Source organism: Sceloporus occidentalis, unplaced genomic scaffold (assembly GCF_023333645.1).
Source record: "Sceloporus occidentalis isolate IW3139 unplaced genomic scaffold, rSceOcc1.0.p SCAF_26, whole genome shotgun sequence".
In the NCBI taxonomy this organism is placed as follows: domain Eukaryota; kingdom Metazoa; phylum Chordata; class Lepidosauria; order Squamata; family Phrynosomatidae; genus Sceloporus; species Sceloporus occidentalis.
This window is the reverse complement of record NW_028317006.1, coordinates 10,037,649-10,053,111: the sequence shown is the minus strand read 5'-3', so window position 1 is coordinate 10,053,111 and position 15,463 is coordinate 10,037,649.

Sequence of the window (15,463 nt, the reverse complement as noted above, 5' to 3'; positions counted from 1 at the left end):
CCTTCCATTTCTCTCTGATTTTCCAGCCTCTTCCTGCCCCTTTTTCTCTAATCAAACAGAGTGGGGGAGCAGAAGAAAAGTGGGGTGCAAAAAAGAAAGTCTAGCAGCAAGATTTAGGATAGATCGCAGAGGACAGTAGAATGCCAACCAGAAGAGTGTTAAGATGAGAAATGATAAGGGAATGAAGCACAGTTTTTGTGGATTCTTGGGTGAGGAATGAGCGAATGCGAGATGTTTTTTAGGTCCAAGTGGTAGGATCTGGCGAGGGATTGAATGTGAGGGATGAAGGAGAGGTTTGAGTCACAGGTGACCCCAAGGCACCAGGCCTGGTTAGAGAATAGGGCCTTGGGTAGAGAATTCTATCTATAGGTACTGGGGTGGAGATGGAAGGAGGGAAGATAATGAGTTCAGTTTTTAGAAAGATTAAGTTTTAGGTAGCGTTGTGACATCCACGAAGAAATAGATAAGCAGTTGGTAATATGGGACATGAGAGACGGAGAGAGATCAGGAGCAGGCAGGTAGATTTGGTAACATGTAAAAATAATTCCCCATTGATGTCACCATTTGATGGGGTAAATTGAATTGTCTGGCTTCAAATATGTCCCAAATAACACACGGGGGCAGGATGACCACATGTCAAAATTCCAATTGGGAAAATGCACACTTCTTAAATGTGGCCTTTTAGCCCCCAAACAACCAGACAAACCCATGCATGGGTGGTATCATTGTACTCGGGAGAGTACAAATATTGGGCTGTTGTTTGACAGTGCCATATACAAGTAGCAGCAAATTCATACTTGAATTAAAAACAAATACTACCACAGACTTTGACTACAGCTGGTTGTAGAATTAGTGCATAGAAAGGGTTTAAACACCAGTATTTGAAATACCATGTGTAGGGAACAGCTCACGCATGGGGCGGCAATGACAGTATTCACACAGGTTTCAAACGTAAAGCGTGTTTATTTGGATGCTGTAGGCACAGAGCACCTTGTAAACAAAACAAACTCTAAGCCTGTCCGGCTCTAACTAAACATCCGGATACCTCTCTACAAGCCTAAGGTCTGGCACAAAGTAACAGGTTTTCCATAGGTAAAGCTTCATACCTGGTGGGCTGCAGTGCTGGCTGTAGCTGCTCCTTCACTCAGTTTCTCCTCTCCACTTCAAACCTAACAGCCCTCTCTTTTAAGGCTTCCTCCCCAGTAATGACCTTAGGAAGCCTCACCTGAGGGCTCCTGGGTTTGCTACCGTGCCTGGCTGAGGAAACCAGGTGAGATATATATCCCATCAACCACTCTCCCATACACTTTACCACACATGGGTGTCTAGGTTTTAAACAAAGAAGATTTGATGGGGATAAATTGAAATGGCCAGCTTTAAAGATGTCATGACATGGTGCAGAATTTTCAACATGCCAAATGTTTAAGTTGAAAAACTGAACTGCGCGTGTCCCAAATGTGGCCTTTTACCTCTCAAATAACTGGACAAACCCATGCATGGGGTATCACTGTACACAGGAGATGTTACTGAACACATATTGGGGTGTTGTTTGACAGTAACATATACCAAGAGCTGTAAATTAATACCTAAATTAGAATGTGCGTGGAAAAAAATACACCAAAAAAATACTACAGCAAACAAACAAAGGCTGGCGGTAGAACTGGTTCATGGAAACAGTTAAAATACCAACATTTGAAATACCATGGGGTGTCTAGCTTTCATACAAATGTGGTTTTATGGGGTAAACTCAATTGGCCAGCTTCAAATATGTCCCCAAAAATAGTTTTGAAACAGCAATATGCTTCTCGTACTCATTGCCCTACTATGTGCAAAAAAAGAAAAAAAACGTTGGGTATTTCTCAGGACAAATATTAGAATCTATGTAGCAGAGTAAACTATGTTTTCATGTAAAAGTCACAAAATGTCCTTTTTTTAAAAAAAAAATCACCATATTTTTATGGTAAACTAGAGGATAAAAATAATTGTATCTAAAGAAAGAAAGACCTGCTTATCCTGAAATAAAACAATATATAATGTGTGTGAGTGCACTGAATGAGAAAAAAGAAAACTACAGCTAAACACAAGCACTGAAAAAATAGCCTTTGTGCCAAAGTGTACTACAAGTAAAAAACACTCTTGTCATTAAGGGGTTAAACCTTTCCAAATACAGTGCATGTGTTTACTAATAGAGAAGGCATGAGAACATTGAAATAGTTTCTTAAAGTCCTTAAGGACAGGGTTTTTTATTCTAGAGGACCAGTGTATTTGCTTTGTCTTTCTTAAACTATTGTTGCCCTATTTCTCATTTAGTGCAGTATCTGTGAATATCATTGGCTGTATAGGTGATCACATGCAGGACATTTGCTGTACACTGACCGCTCCTGTTACAGAGCTTCCAGCAACAGTGGTGACTCTGTGATGTACTAGATTCGGCAATGGTCCTCTAGGGACATCTTTTCATGTACCTCATTGGTTCCGATGGGGTTAAGAAGAGAAAATTCAGTCTTGATTCAAAATGCTATCAGACATGGCCTGGGGCCACAAATTTATTTGTGCCTTAAAATGCATTCTACTTGGGAAGTCTAACAGATTGAGGTAGGGTATATAATGACATGATTTTCTACTCTTAAGAAGCAATAATGAACTTCAGGTTTGAGATGAACAAATGAAAAGAAAACATCAAATGAGAAGAAAGGAAAGATCAGATGAGAATCTGGAAACAGGCCAGCACTGCTTTTCAGTAAGAAGGCTAATATTTCCACTTAATAAAAAGTAGGCAATTATCACTTTCAATAAAAACACATTATGCAAATGAGGTTCCACTTTTTAAATGCTATAATTGTAGCTACAATTCCAGAATGTTGTCAAAGTTAAAAAATATGGTAAATGTAATTATTTATCATTTAGGATGACTGCAACTAAATGCTTATCTCCCATGGCATTGCCTGGTAGGTAAGGTCTATAACCAAGTTATTGAATGCAGTCTGAGGGTCAAAGATATGACAGCAAGATGTTGCTATACATAATAAGTAAGTATGTCTGCAAAAAGACATGCCTTACCATTAAGATCATATGTAATGTTGCTAATACAGATATTAAAATGTATAAGTCCCAATACAGATCCTTGAGGTACCCCACTAGTAACAAGCCTTTCCTCTCAATATACACCACTAATTACAATATGTCTCCTGTCACTCAATTGTTTAATCCATTTAACTATTAAAACATCCAAACCCAAACACTGCCATATATTCTTCTATGAGGTACGGTGTCAAATGCCTCACTGGAATCTAGATAGGCTAAATCTACTGATCCTCCCTAGTCTATTATTTTAGTTACTCAATCAAATAATAAATCTTAGGTTGACAAGATCTCCCTGCAGTTAACCCATGCTGTTTCTGATCTTTTACATTTACACTCAGTTTTTAACAATCCTTGGCTTGCATTAATTTCCCAACTACTGAAATACAACTAACCAGACCCTTGAAAATAGGGCACAACTAGGCGGACAAGGGCCATGTGTGAGAAGTATGGAGAATTGGGAGGAAGTGGCTTGTGGTATGATAGTGAGGAGGGGAGGAGTCCAGTCTAGTAGGACATATAGGGGTGTCACCTCCCCTCACCCGTCAATCAGCCACTTTGAAATCAGTGGCTTGGTAACAGCTTCCCACCCACCCTCCCTCCCTTATTACTTGGTTTCTTTTGTATGCTAATGCTATTTTTATTGTCACCGCTGGCGGGGGTGTCCTTGCCAATTGGGGTGGTTCAGGAGTTGATGGGGCGATCCCTCCCCTATCCTCTGGTAATGGTACTGGATAATGGCTGTGCCCACTGAGCTAAAAGCCAGCTAGTGGTTGGCACTAATTGGAGGTAAGGCCAGGATTGTAGGCCGATTGGTTGGTGGACGATGGGGGGGAGGGGATGCACCTGAATACTTATTTTATGTCATTGTTAATGACGGTTGGCAAGGACGAGTTATTCAGGGTTATTATATATTTTATGTTTCATGTTACAGTGAACAATTTTATTATTGGTGAATTAATAAACACTCTGGCCTGTTTTCACCATAGAATTTGCGTCTCCGTTATTTAAGGATGGGTTGGCATTTTTGGTGTTGTCAGAGTCTCTATACACTGTACCCACTACCTTCACACAAGTCTGTAGTCTCCCCTGCTACCTATTTTTTGTGAAGAAATACTTCAATTGCCCATTTCCAATCTTTAATAACTGCTTCTGTCAATTGTGACGGGTTAGATACGTCTGCTAATGGTGTTCCCAGGACTCTCTGAAGCTCTTTTAATAACTTTTGGGTGTATCCTATCAGGTCCCATGTGCTTCTGTTTTTACATTGGATAGTTCAAATAGAACATCTTTCTCCCTATATAAAGGGAAAATATTACATCATCCTTGATTCTGATGTATTATGTTATCGTCTGTTGTGCTGTAGTTGGGAGCTGTCATCTTGCGGCACAATCTTATGCTTTAACCTAGCGCCTCACTTCTAGATTTGTGATAACTGCTATGTTGTTGTAAACAGTCCCTAGTGTTAAATACTAGTGCAAATTAACGCGGAATCAATGCAAGTAGTGCTCAGTCCATGTTATAACTTGGGCTGACAGTAAAATTTGAATCTTAGCCCTAGAAGGGGAAAGCCAATGGCAGTAAAACAGAAAGATGACGATAACAAGGAACATAGAGAGAAGAGGAAAGCTTGGCTAACATGATTAAATTAGTAGTGTAACCAAATGATGAATCAAAAAACAATACAAGAGAAAACAATTAAAGAGAATGTAGGGAAGAGGGGGCAGCACAAAGCTAAACAGGAAAACAAAGAAGATAAGATTTGATTGAATGTTGCAACATAACTGGATTGCTATACATATACAACGAAGAAATAAAAAAAACAAATACAACAAACTGAATGGGTTAAATGAATCCTCACTGAAGTGCCCTGCAGAGGAAGGCTCTCCAAGGGACAGATGAGACCCTATTTTTTTGGCTCAGTACAGTAAAGCCTTCCGGATGGACCAGAGTTATTTTTTGGAACACTGGATGCTGATTTCATGGCTCTTGTCCAGAAGTTGTTTTTGTGAGGACTTCAAAACCGCCGGCGTGGGAGGCAGGGTATGGAGTTCATTCCTCTCCAAGCGGACTGCAAATGAAAAACAAAATCAAAACATGTCTTTGCTGGTAGGTGGCAACGCATAGCTTTATGGGGTACAAATCAGCATGCTTCCTGTCTAACAGGTGTACATTCAAGCTGCAGTCAGTATGGATATATCTGAGAACTATTTATTTATCATTTGATCACAAAAATATTGTTACTAATGTCAAAGCATTTTAAAAGTTTAGCACTTTATTATATGTTATTCCATGGGGGGAACATGTCCATTTTTCCAGGACACATATACTATAGCCCCCAACATTTCAGTTGCCCAAATTTGTATCTATGACTTATTGCTTGTTGCGAGAATCAAGGGAAAAAGAATTGTCTGGTTTAAAAAATTAGGCTTCTCAGTCAGCCCTGGATCAGGTAAAGGATACCCATGCAGCTGCGATTAAGGTTTGATGAATTAACTGATAAATATAAGTATTGTACGCATATCCCAGTGGCTAGAGGCAGAGGTCAGAGGCATGGCCACCAACCTACCTTTCGGTGTTGAGATCCCCACTTCTACCCAGGACAGAAGATCAATGCCTGAAAACCAGAACTATCTGCAATACATGGGACACTTGAGATGAATGACATACAATATAAAGGATATCCTTACAGGTTGTGTGATGTATAAAGAAGGGAGTTACTGTTATACATCCCGCTCATTGGTCAGCAACATATGAAATGTATGTGTGCCATGGAACAAAACAGCCCAAGTTGTCACCCTATACCTGCTGCTCTCCCCAGAGTTCAATCAGTATTATTAAACTCTAAAAAGGAAAGTTGTGTGGACTGGAATAATTCAAGGACTACATTGTGCCTCCTTATTAAGTGTCCCGTTTCAATGACTAATTAGTATTATATATATATATAATTAGTCGCATCCTTCACCTGATAGCGCCTGGAATATTTTTTGTCACGCATCCTTTTTCCCCTGCAATAAACAGGATTTATTTGATATCTGAACTTGAAATGTACTTAGGTCTGTGCCAACTTTCATTAGAATTCCCAGTGTCCAGGCCTTCTTCCTTCTGCAGCACTGTTTGCAAAAGGATACAAAGAGTAACCCTGAGGTGATTTTTTATAGCAGACAACTGTGTGCTAATGGGATCAACGAAACCAAGCCAAATCTGTGTCGAAATGATGTAATGAGAACTGAGGATCAGGATTTGGGTTATCGTTTTTTTTTTTTTACAAGCAAAGAGACAAGAATTCTCAAAACCATCAGGATACATCATATTTTTTTTTGCATTTTATTGGTTTACTTTTCATTTGAAGATTTATGTTTGTAACATCTATGCCGGGACGGCTATTCTGCACAAGGAAACTGATTCACGTTATTATTGTTATTACTGTGTTTCAGATGTCTGATATTGAGTAGAAACTGTGTTATGGATGTCTGGGTCTCGCATGTTCCACTGTTCGGACGCTACGTAGGATGTGATCAATCAATCAGTCTGCCTGTCTGCTTATATGTCTAATATAATGTATTTGTCATATATTTGAATCCCCATTTTTTTGCACAGTGATGGCTTCACGTGTCTGGAAAACGGTTCATTATAAAAACTTCCCAGTGGCTGCGTCATTCTAACATTTCTATTCATTAACCCATTCTGTGACAAATAGTTTAATCGGGAACACTAGTTTAAAAAAAAAAGGGTGAAAAAAATTCAGTATTTTTTTGTTCGTAAACTTGAACTGGAACTTGATAAGCTCGTGCTAAATTAAAGCTTTTTTTTTCTGCCATTGACAATTCACTCTCTGGTCCATCTTTATAAAAGAACAATTCTAGTGCAAAAAAGGACTACTTTGGTGGAAAGCGGAGCAAGCAGAAGTCCAATCCATCAATTGCATTTGTAATCCCAACACATATTATAAATTAAAATGTACTTCTGAAAGTGTTGGGAGTTTTGATGTGGTGTCCTATCTAGACCTGGTGCCACCTCAATTCAACCGATGACAGAGAAGAACACATAAGTTGACTGTTCTTTACAGAAAAAAACAGCTGATGTAGTGTACTGGTAAGCAGAATGTATGAAATACATGTTAAAATCTCAACCTGTTAGTGAGTTGGCACATAAATCAGGTTCATTGAGCTACCCGATTGAGAAATCACACTAGTCATCAACACGCACAATTACGCCCCAGGACTTTCATAGCAGGCCAACCTAGGACTAAAGACTGACCGAGACATTTGCGGGACACAACATATTATTTAATTACATTATCTGTCTACAACTGAAAAATAGGCACTGGACTAGCAGCCCACCGGGAATATCCCTGTGTGCATTATTTCAGTGCAGGTCTGTCTTACGTTGTCATCAGTGAACACATTTAGAAGAAGCTTAAGCGCAGGACTTTAACCAGCAAATTTTCAAGCACAATGGATGCATTGATTATTTTTCTTAATTAAACAGTAACCAAGCATTCAGTTATTCTCCCTGTGGACCACCCCCTAGTCCTTGAATTGCTTTACATGTCAGCAGAGAAGAGAGGAGAGCGGGGTCTGCCAAGGAGGAGGAGGAAGGATGGATGGGTTCTGCTTCTTTCGCTTACTTTGTAGAAAGCACAGGAACGTACTGGATTCTAATTGGCCATAAACACAATCCACGCTTCCATGCAATGCATTTTTCTGTTTGACACCAAGGGCCGGAACCATAAATCTAACATAGTTTCTGTCACACTTGCTGACATTAAGACAAATTAGCTTTGCTCTGGAGGACCTGGCTAGGGTTGCAGGGCAGACCAACACTTCTACAACCTTCATTTATGTGTTTAGACCTGCCAAAGCTTTTATTCATTGCAACAATTATATAAACAGCTCTAAGACAGATACATTCCGATATGCTCTTTATTTCACATATTTCCAATTTCCTGAGTAAATGGCAATTGTCCGTTGGATAATATGAATTTACAGTCATGCTAATGCCTGCACTTAATTTCATTTCATTTAATTGTGAGCCTATAATTACAGATATATATTCTAAACACCATTGAAACTTTTTTCCATTCTATCATACAACAACTGTATATATACAAATTATGCTGCTTAATCCTTGATTTTATATAGCACCTAAAATGTGCTATGTATACTAAAAGATCCCGTATCTATATGTACTAACAAACTGTATGTGATGTAGCTGTAGCAAAGAAAAACCCAGCAAGTTTTGTATGAATGATATGTAGAAACACATGCTACAAACCCAAATCCAGGTTATGTATAACATTCTAGAGCAATATGGTCTTGTCACTACACCAACCAATGGAATGGTTCAAACTTTATACCATAATCACATTTAATATATATATATTTCCTGATTTTATCAGTACAGCTGTAATGAGAGATGTGTATTATATTAACTTACCAGTCCAGTAAATTGTATTAGGTCTAACAATTGAATTGATTGTTCTCATATAGGGGAAAAACCAGGGAAATAAATAAAAGTTCAACATTACAGCATATTTCATGGGGTTGGATTTTTTAAAAAATAAAATCAAATAAGAAACAAGTAAGTGATCTTCTTCACAAAGCTATCTGTGTGGATCTGTTCCTGATCCCCCATGTTGCCATTACTTTGGTGGAAAGCTACAGATCAAATCAGAGTCATGCTTTCCCTTAGCATATGTTGACTTGGAGCAAATCTAATCTCCACAGGTTCTCCAGCAGCTGCTCAGCTCTAGCCTTTCATGGCTTCTTTAACCACTGCCCACCTGTTTACCGCATCCTGCAGCTTTCAATTCCGCTCCAATTGGCTGAAGTCAGTATGTCGCACCTCCAGGCAGTGGCACAACCATGCCCTGAGCTGGCAGAGAGTACAAGGGGCATTTGGAATCTGATTCAAATATAAGTAAACACATTTACAGACCTAATGCGATTTTTCACGTTCTTCACCTCCCATAATAATAAGGCAATATCCATATCACTTAACCCCACACTGAATGTACTAACTCTCTGGGCAGGAAATATTATCTTCTTAGGTAAACTTCTAATGCCTGAAATTGCTGCAAGCAACTAAGAAAGGAGATATTTGCAGAGTCCTGGTAGATGTGATGAGGGTTAACCGCCTAGAATTCTAGCTGAGATAAATAATATAGCTTTGGGTTTTAGGACAAGACCTCAAGGATTGGGATAAAAGAGTTAGGTGATGCAGAAATATTAGGGACTGGTGTTTTTGAACCATTCGGCCAATCTAGTCTGCCCACTTTTCCTGATGTAAAGAGTTTTTAAACCTCTATCCCATGCCTGTTTAAATTCCCTCACTGATATTCCCAACCCGTGCTACTCTTCTAACTGTAGCTTGTCCTAAAAAATTTACTTTAGGCATATTTTAAATAACTCCCCATAACAGAAATTTTAGTGCTCAAAAGAGGACATGCCTAGTGAAAAGAGGACACCTGGGAATGCTAGTCAACTATAACTAACTTTGTTGAGTTGGCTTCACAATGCTCTTTCTTTACCTTTTTCTCCTTTCTCCTTTCTTCTCGAATGCTGCACTTGGAAATGACCTTAATGACTTGACCCTTGAGTACGTCTTACATGTGTTTTTGGATGAAAAGCACTTGATAAAATGATTGAAAATAAACCAGTGAATCCCCCATAGACTATGGCACTGATGGATACATATCCTTTTAACTAAGAAACAACCATTGTTTATTGAAAAGCAGGGTTACCACCCAGCGACAGCATTATCGACAAGAATACAAACTGGAAAAATATAATAATTACATAATGGCAATACAACTATGTAAAGGGCTGCACTGGGTTTTGCTATGAAGAACAACAGTTTATTGCTAAGTATTTTTATTGAAGGCCAATGCAGAGAGCCTCATACCTGGTTTCTGCCCCATACATGGTCATCTATTTTTCTGGAAGTGATGTTAAACATAGCATGTCTGCCTTTGATTCTTAGAATAGTTGGAAGAAATTACATTAGGATTATATTCTATAAAATATCCTATAGGCAAGATCAAAGATGAGCTAAAAACATTATAAGACCCTGTAAACATATTTTATTAAAACAATATATATGTATTTTTTCAGTTTCATTCAACTAACCGTGCAATAGGAGATCTGCATACGTTAACTGTAAGACAATAAAAGATGAGTCGCAATCAACATTGTTTCAGCTGAACAGTTCCATTAGAAAAAAAATATATATAAAAAAACTGAAAGAAAATTAGGCCGATTGGAATTAGTATTAATGGTGTGGATTGTTAATCTCTCTTTGCTTTGACCCATAGCCAATTACTGTACCTGCCTGCAAATTTCTTCCAGAGTTTGGGAGTTCATACAGTGAGAATTTCAAGCTCCTGCGCGAGTTGCCAGGCAACCAAATGCAATGATAGCACAGGCCAGCAATTAGCATCTATCCTGAGATCCTTAATAAGGTTGTTTTTATCTTACCTTCATCAAACAACTGCTATAAACAACTGTATACTATAGCTTCTGGAAGGCTTATATAAGAGCGACATGATGCATGAAGATGTTTATTGGATAAGAGTTTGGGATTTTAGCCATAACTGTTGGAAGGTCTACTCCTGTTGGGCTAATAAGACAATGGTCCATTTATGTTGGGATGGCCCGGCTGACAGGCATTACTGACCAATATTCCAGTTGCCCATTGTTCCAGCTGCTGCTCAATATCATTTTTTTAAAATAATATAACATGTAAATGTGTGTTGTAATGGTATTTAAGATCCATTGTATGAGTTTATTTAGAAATAACCAATGGCAGGACATATTTGAAACACTGTTAATGTGGGAAGCATATGGCCAGTACTGAGTTAATATTGGAATCATAGAATTTGATGGCAGATAAGGACCATTCGGCCCATGTAGTCTGCCCATTTTTCCTGATGTAAAGTTTTTAAACCTCTATCCCATACTTGTTTAAATTCCCTCACTGATATTCCCAACCAGCGCTACTCCTCCTCAGACTCAGACCTTAATAATTGGTTTAATCTTAGATTCATGATGGGTTTATGCCTATCCCATGGCTTTTCAGACCCTCATTAAGCAATCTTGGGAGATGGCAACTGGTCCGATCAATGAGGCTATTGCCCTCCGTAGGGTTAATAAAAAGTGACCCAACCCTAAATAAAGTCCAAAAATCAATACTATGACTATTCACAACAGGTTTTAAAGCTAAATTAAATTATTGTTATTCAAATAGGAAGAAATTAGAAACCCATCCCAACTGACCAAAATATTGTTGCCACAGCATCAAGTTTGCGCCAAATGGATGGTTGTTCCAGATGGTTTTCATTTTCCAATTGTTATGTATAAACTTGGCGCAAGCTTGGTGCCCATGGAGGTCCAGTTGCAAATAAAAAGTGTAAGTAGATAAAAATTATTTGTGAAATATAATAAAATTAATAGAATTCAACAAAAATGTGGATAGCAATGGGTCCATTGATTGGATTGCCCTCAATGTTAAGGATACAGATTCTATTTACAGTTGATGATCAATTATTGTATATAATGGTGTTACATCAAAAGTGTCCCAAAAATATGAGTCCTTCCACTGAAAAATCTCTTACTCCTGTATAATGGATTTTGTATCTCCAAGATAGAAAGTATGTAGGTGATAGTCAACAAACTTAGATAACTTGGGAATCTGTGAATCAATGCCACTGATAAACTAATGGAATTTTGTGTTAGAAATCATATCTAAGCCCATATCCTGTGATTCAGTGGATGGTGACTTTTTCTGTTTCTGTTTTGTATTCATTTGGAACTGAGGAGTCCTTGTGGAGTATTTTCATTTGCTATTTTTTCTGTCTGGTTTTTGGATGTATGTCATATATTCCTATTTGGTCCTGTCTGCAAACCCATATTCCCTCACACTGCAAAAATAATATTACAATTACGCAAAATGTACGTATTAGATTTACTAAACTTTATAGCATTGCTTCTGTTAGTTAGGAACCATCAGTAAAATAATTTGCTTTGAATTTCAGCTACTATAAATTAAATGATAGATGACCTTTTGGCACTGGGAGTGGAAATATAGCTAGCCCATTCTGCATAGAGAACGGGGCATTTATAATACATAAAGTGGTTCCGTTTCTCACAAATGAATATTTATATAAAGATTTGGACATATCAGTTGAGAGCGGATTTTTGAGTTACAGAATAGTTGTAATCTGCCTATAATAAGTATGACCTTTTTAAGACACAATCCATTAAGCATACCATTTAACCTAATTTTGCTGCTTTAAAAAGAGTTGAATGGTTTAAAGATCTTAATATTACATAATAAATAATACTTGTCTCGCCTTTTTCACACAACACACATAAAAAAGAATTTTAATGTCTATAGAATCGAGCTACTGTCTGTGAGTTGTGCTTTTAAAAGGTACTATCCATATGGGTACTTGGGAGGTGTGCGATTTGAGTTTGTATGAAGGGATAGTATTATAAATGTATTTTTCTATTTCTTATCTCATCCTTACAAAGACTGCCATCAACCAGGCTGGGTTATGTAATTCATTTGATGCAAACTTGTTAATTAATCATCCTTTATAAACTATATCTTAAATAGATAATTTCCCCGTACCAATTTGCACATGTGCGTAAACTACCTGTTAAAAATAACATTGCATGTGCCAGATGCAGGAATGTAATATAATTATAATATATAATTATAACAAAATTAACCATTTGGAATGATCGTTTCCATACTATCTAGGTCTCATAGATAGAAATTAATAGATTTTCTGATGGTTGGGATGGCTGATTTCAGATGCTCCCAATAACTAAAGAGTTACAAAGCTATCAACATCAGAGACAAAGTATGGCATTCATCAATGGCACGCTCAAATGATTGCCAGAAGCATCTGAAATCTGCTTTTAATACGTTTTAATGTGAAGCGCAGTGCGTGAAATACATCTGAAAGGCAATATGTCAGTTTCCTTAAGCACCTTTCATGTGAGTGTGCTGGATATGTATTCGAGAGCAGGAAACTTCATTAAACCTTTGACACATATTAATCTGATGCATGTCAGCCTGTACTTTACAGAACACCTTACTGCTACCGTATGTACGCAACTACTTTTTAGATAGTTATTAATGTATTACTTCAAATTAAGACTGACAGACATTCCTTAACCAGAATTGATTTACTAAGCAGCGAAAAGTTGGAAACAACTTGTGATCTTAAGACACAATAACTTTATACATTTATTTGTTATTGTAACTTTAGAGTTTTAACAATGTACAAAACATACTTACCTTCACAATAGTAATTTTCACACAAAAGGGGTGCTACATACTAGTAGACAGTTACAAGAGTAATAAGAATGATAAGATTAACATCATATCCTACATCACTTTGCAGGGGTTTTATGCGTTCCTGGGAACTCTCTGGGTTTCACCCACTGACATCAACAGGACCTTCCACCCGCATCTTGCAAGGGGGCTTCTGGGTAGCCGGAAGCCAGAAGGTTCCCAGGTATGGCCATTTGTTCTCTATATAATGGTGTTACTTTCCATGAAAATGTCCTGGTGGTGAAAAGGTGTGGTGTTGTGAAGTGTTGAGTCCGTATCCTTATTGCCTTCAAAAAGATCTTAACCCATAGCAGCTAACTAGACAACTATAGAAGCTTTAATAAGAGATTGAGACTTTCAGGGGTTTGACCTAGCACCCTTGGAGTTTTTTTGTGTCAAGCGAAGTTTGTCCAAGAAGGGACAAAGTCAAGAACATAGTACATCAGGAGCCCACATTTTCATTCCAATCCTTATATGAACTAATCCTATTCCCCACTTTTTTTTGTCATCTTGTGAGATCTGTTTTAGTTTATAGCAATGTTTTTACTGCTGGAAACAGTACTTGTTCATCTTGTGCAACATCATTGTTATTTAGAAGTCTATTGAGATCTAAGGTATTCAAGGCTAGTCAATTACTTAAGATAAGATAAGTAGCAGGTGGAAGCTGGAGAAGGATCGTTAGTGGGTTGAATACTCAATGTTAATGATAGTGTCAAAAAAATACAGGGGCCGAAGAATATATAGTGCGTACTATAAATGGCTGTGAAAATGATAACTTGGGTTTGGAGGGCAGAATTCTAGAAATCAGTATTTCAGAAAACTCATCAGCAGCAATGTTAAAAAACTGAGCAAAGGGGTTAAATATCCATCACTTATGTTTTACTAGAGATAGGTACACTAACTTTATGAAAAGCTGTGTGTGACTGCTATTTCTCAGCCGTTGAGCCACAGGAAACAAACCTTTGGCTCAAATCCTGATGGTCTATGTCCCTTCTTGCCCTCTGTTCTTATCAGTAGGAGCCAGCTTTCATGTTTACCATTGTGATGTGTATGTGTATGTGTATTTCTTATAGTCAAGTACAAATGGGCCAAAAATTATTTGGACACATTTTTTGGTTTGTTTTTGGCCCATTTGTATAGTTCCCTACCCATTCGGTTCAGCCAAAAATTTGGGGGCATTTTTAATTTGGGAACAAAATTCCTTGCCTGGTACCTACATTTACTCTCACTCTCATGCTCTTGTTTGCTCCCCCACGCTCCTGAAATGTTTCCCTACCTTCTGTGATGACCACTTCCTCTTCTGCCAAAACACTTCTCCATCTTCTTCATCTTCTATCTTCTCTGCTCTTCTTTCTTTTATCCCCATTTCCCCAGACATAACCTGGCAGGAACCTCCACCAAAATGACAACACTTGCGGTGACGTCCTCTTCCCGATCCTCCAATCTTTTTGCTTTGTTTTCCTCTGATTTGTGGAGGACTGACCTCATTTCCGGGGCTTTGTATGAATCACAGAATTTACCAAAATACTGTAAATTTGCAATTCATACAAATCTGAATGTACAACTCTAATCTAATGAGTTGTGTCTATAGAATCAAACATCTTGATGCCACTATCCTAACAATATTTCTACATCAAGAATGAATCATTCTTTCTTTTTACATACCAAGCATGCATAAATTCTTGACATTCATGCCTAGGATATAAAAGCTCAGTTTGCAAAAAAATATATATTTTGCAGCCAAGCAAATGAAGTCTGCTTTTCCATCACCATATGCTTGTTTTATTTGTCAAAGAAGTCTGAGTAGAGATTTCTCTTTTTCCTAGAGTAACTGTCATTGTAATGCAATGGAACATTGCCTTGGCAGAAGCTGGACTACAGACCCAATGTTAATATATTACTTCTAATCACCATCTATAATTGAAAAAAGTTCTATGGGATGAAAAGCTACAGCAGGATAATAGTGTCCTGCTTAGAAAACATCACATATCACTGCTTATTTCATATAAACCACGTCCATTGCAAAATTATCTTCTCA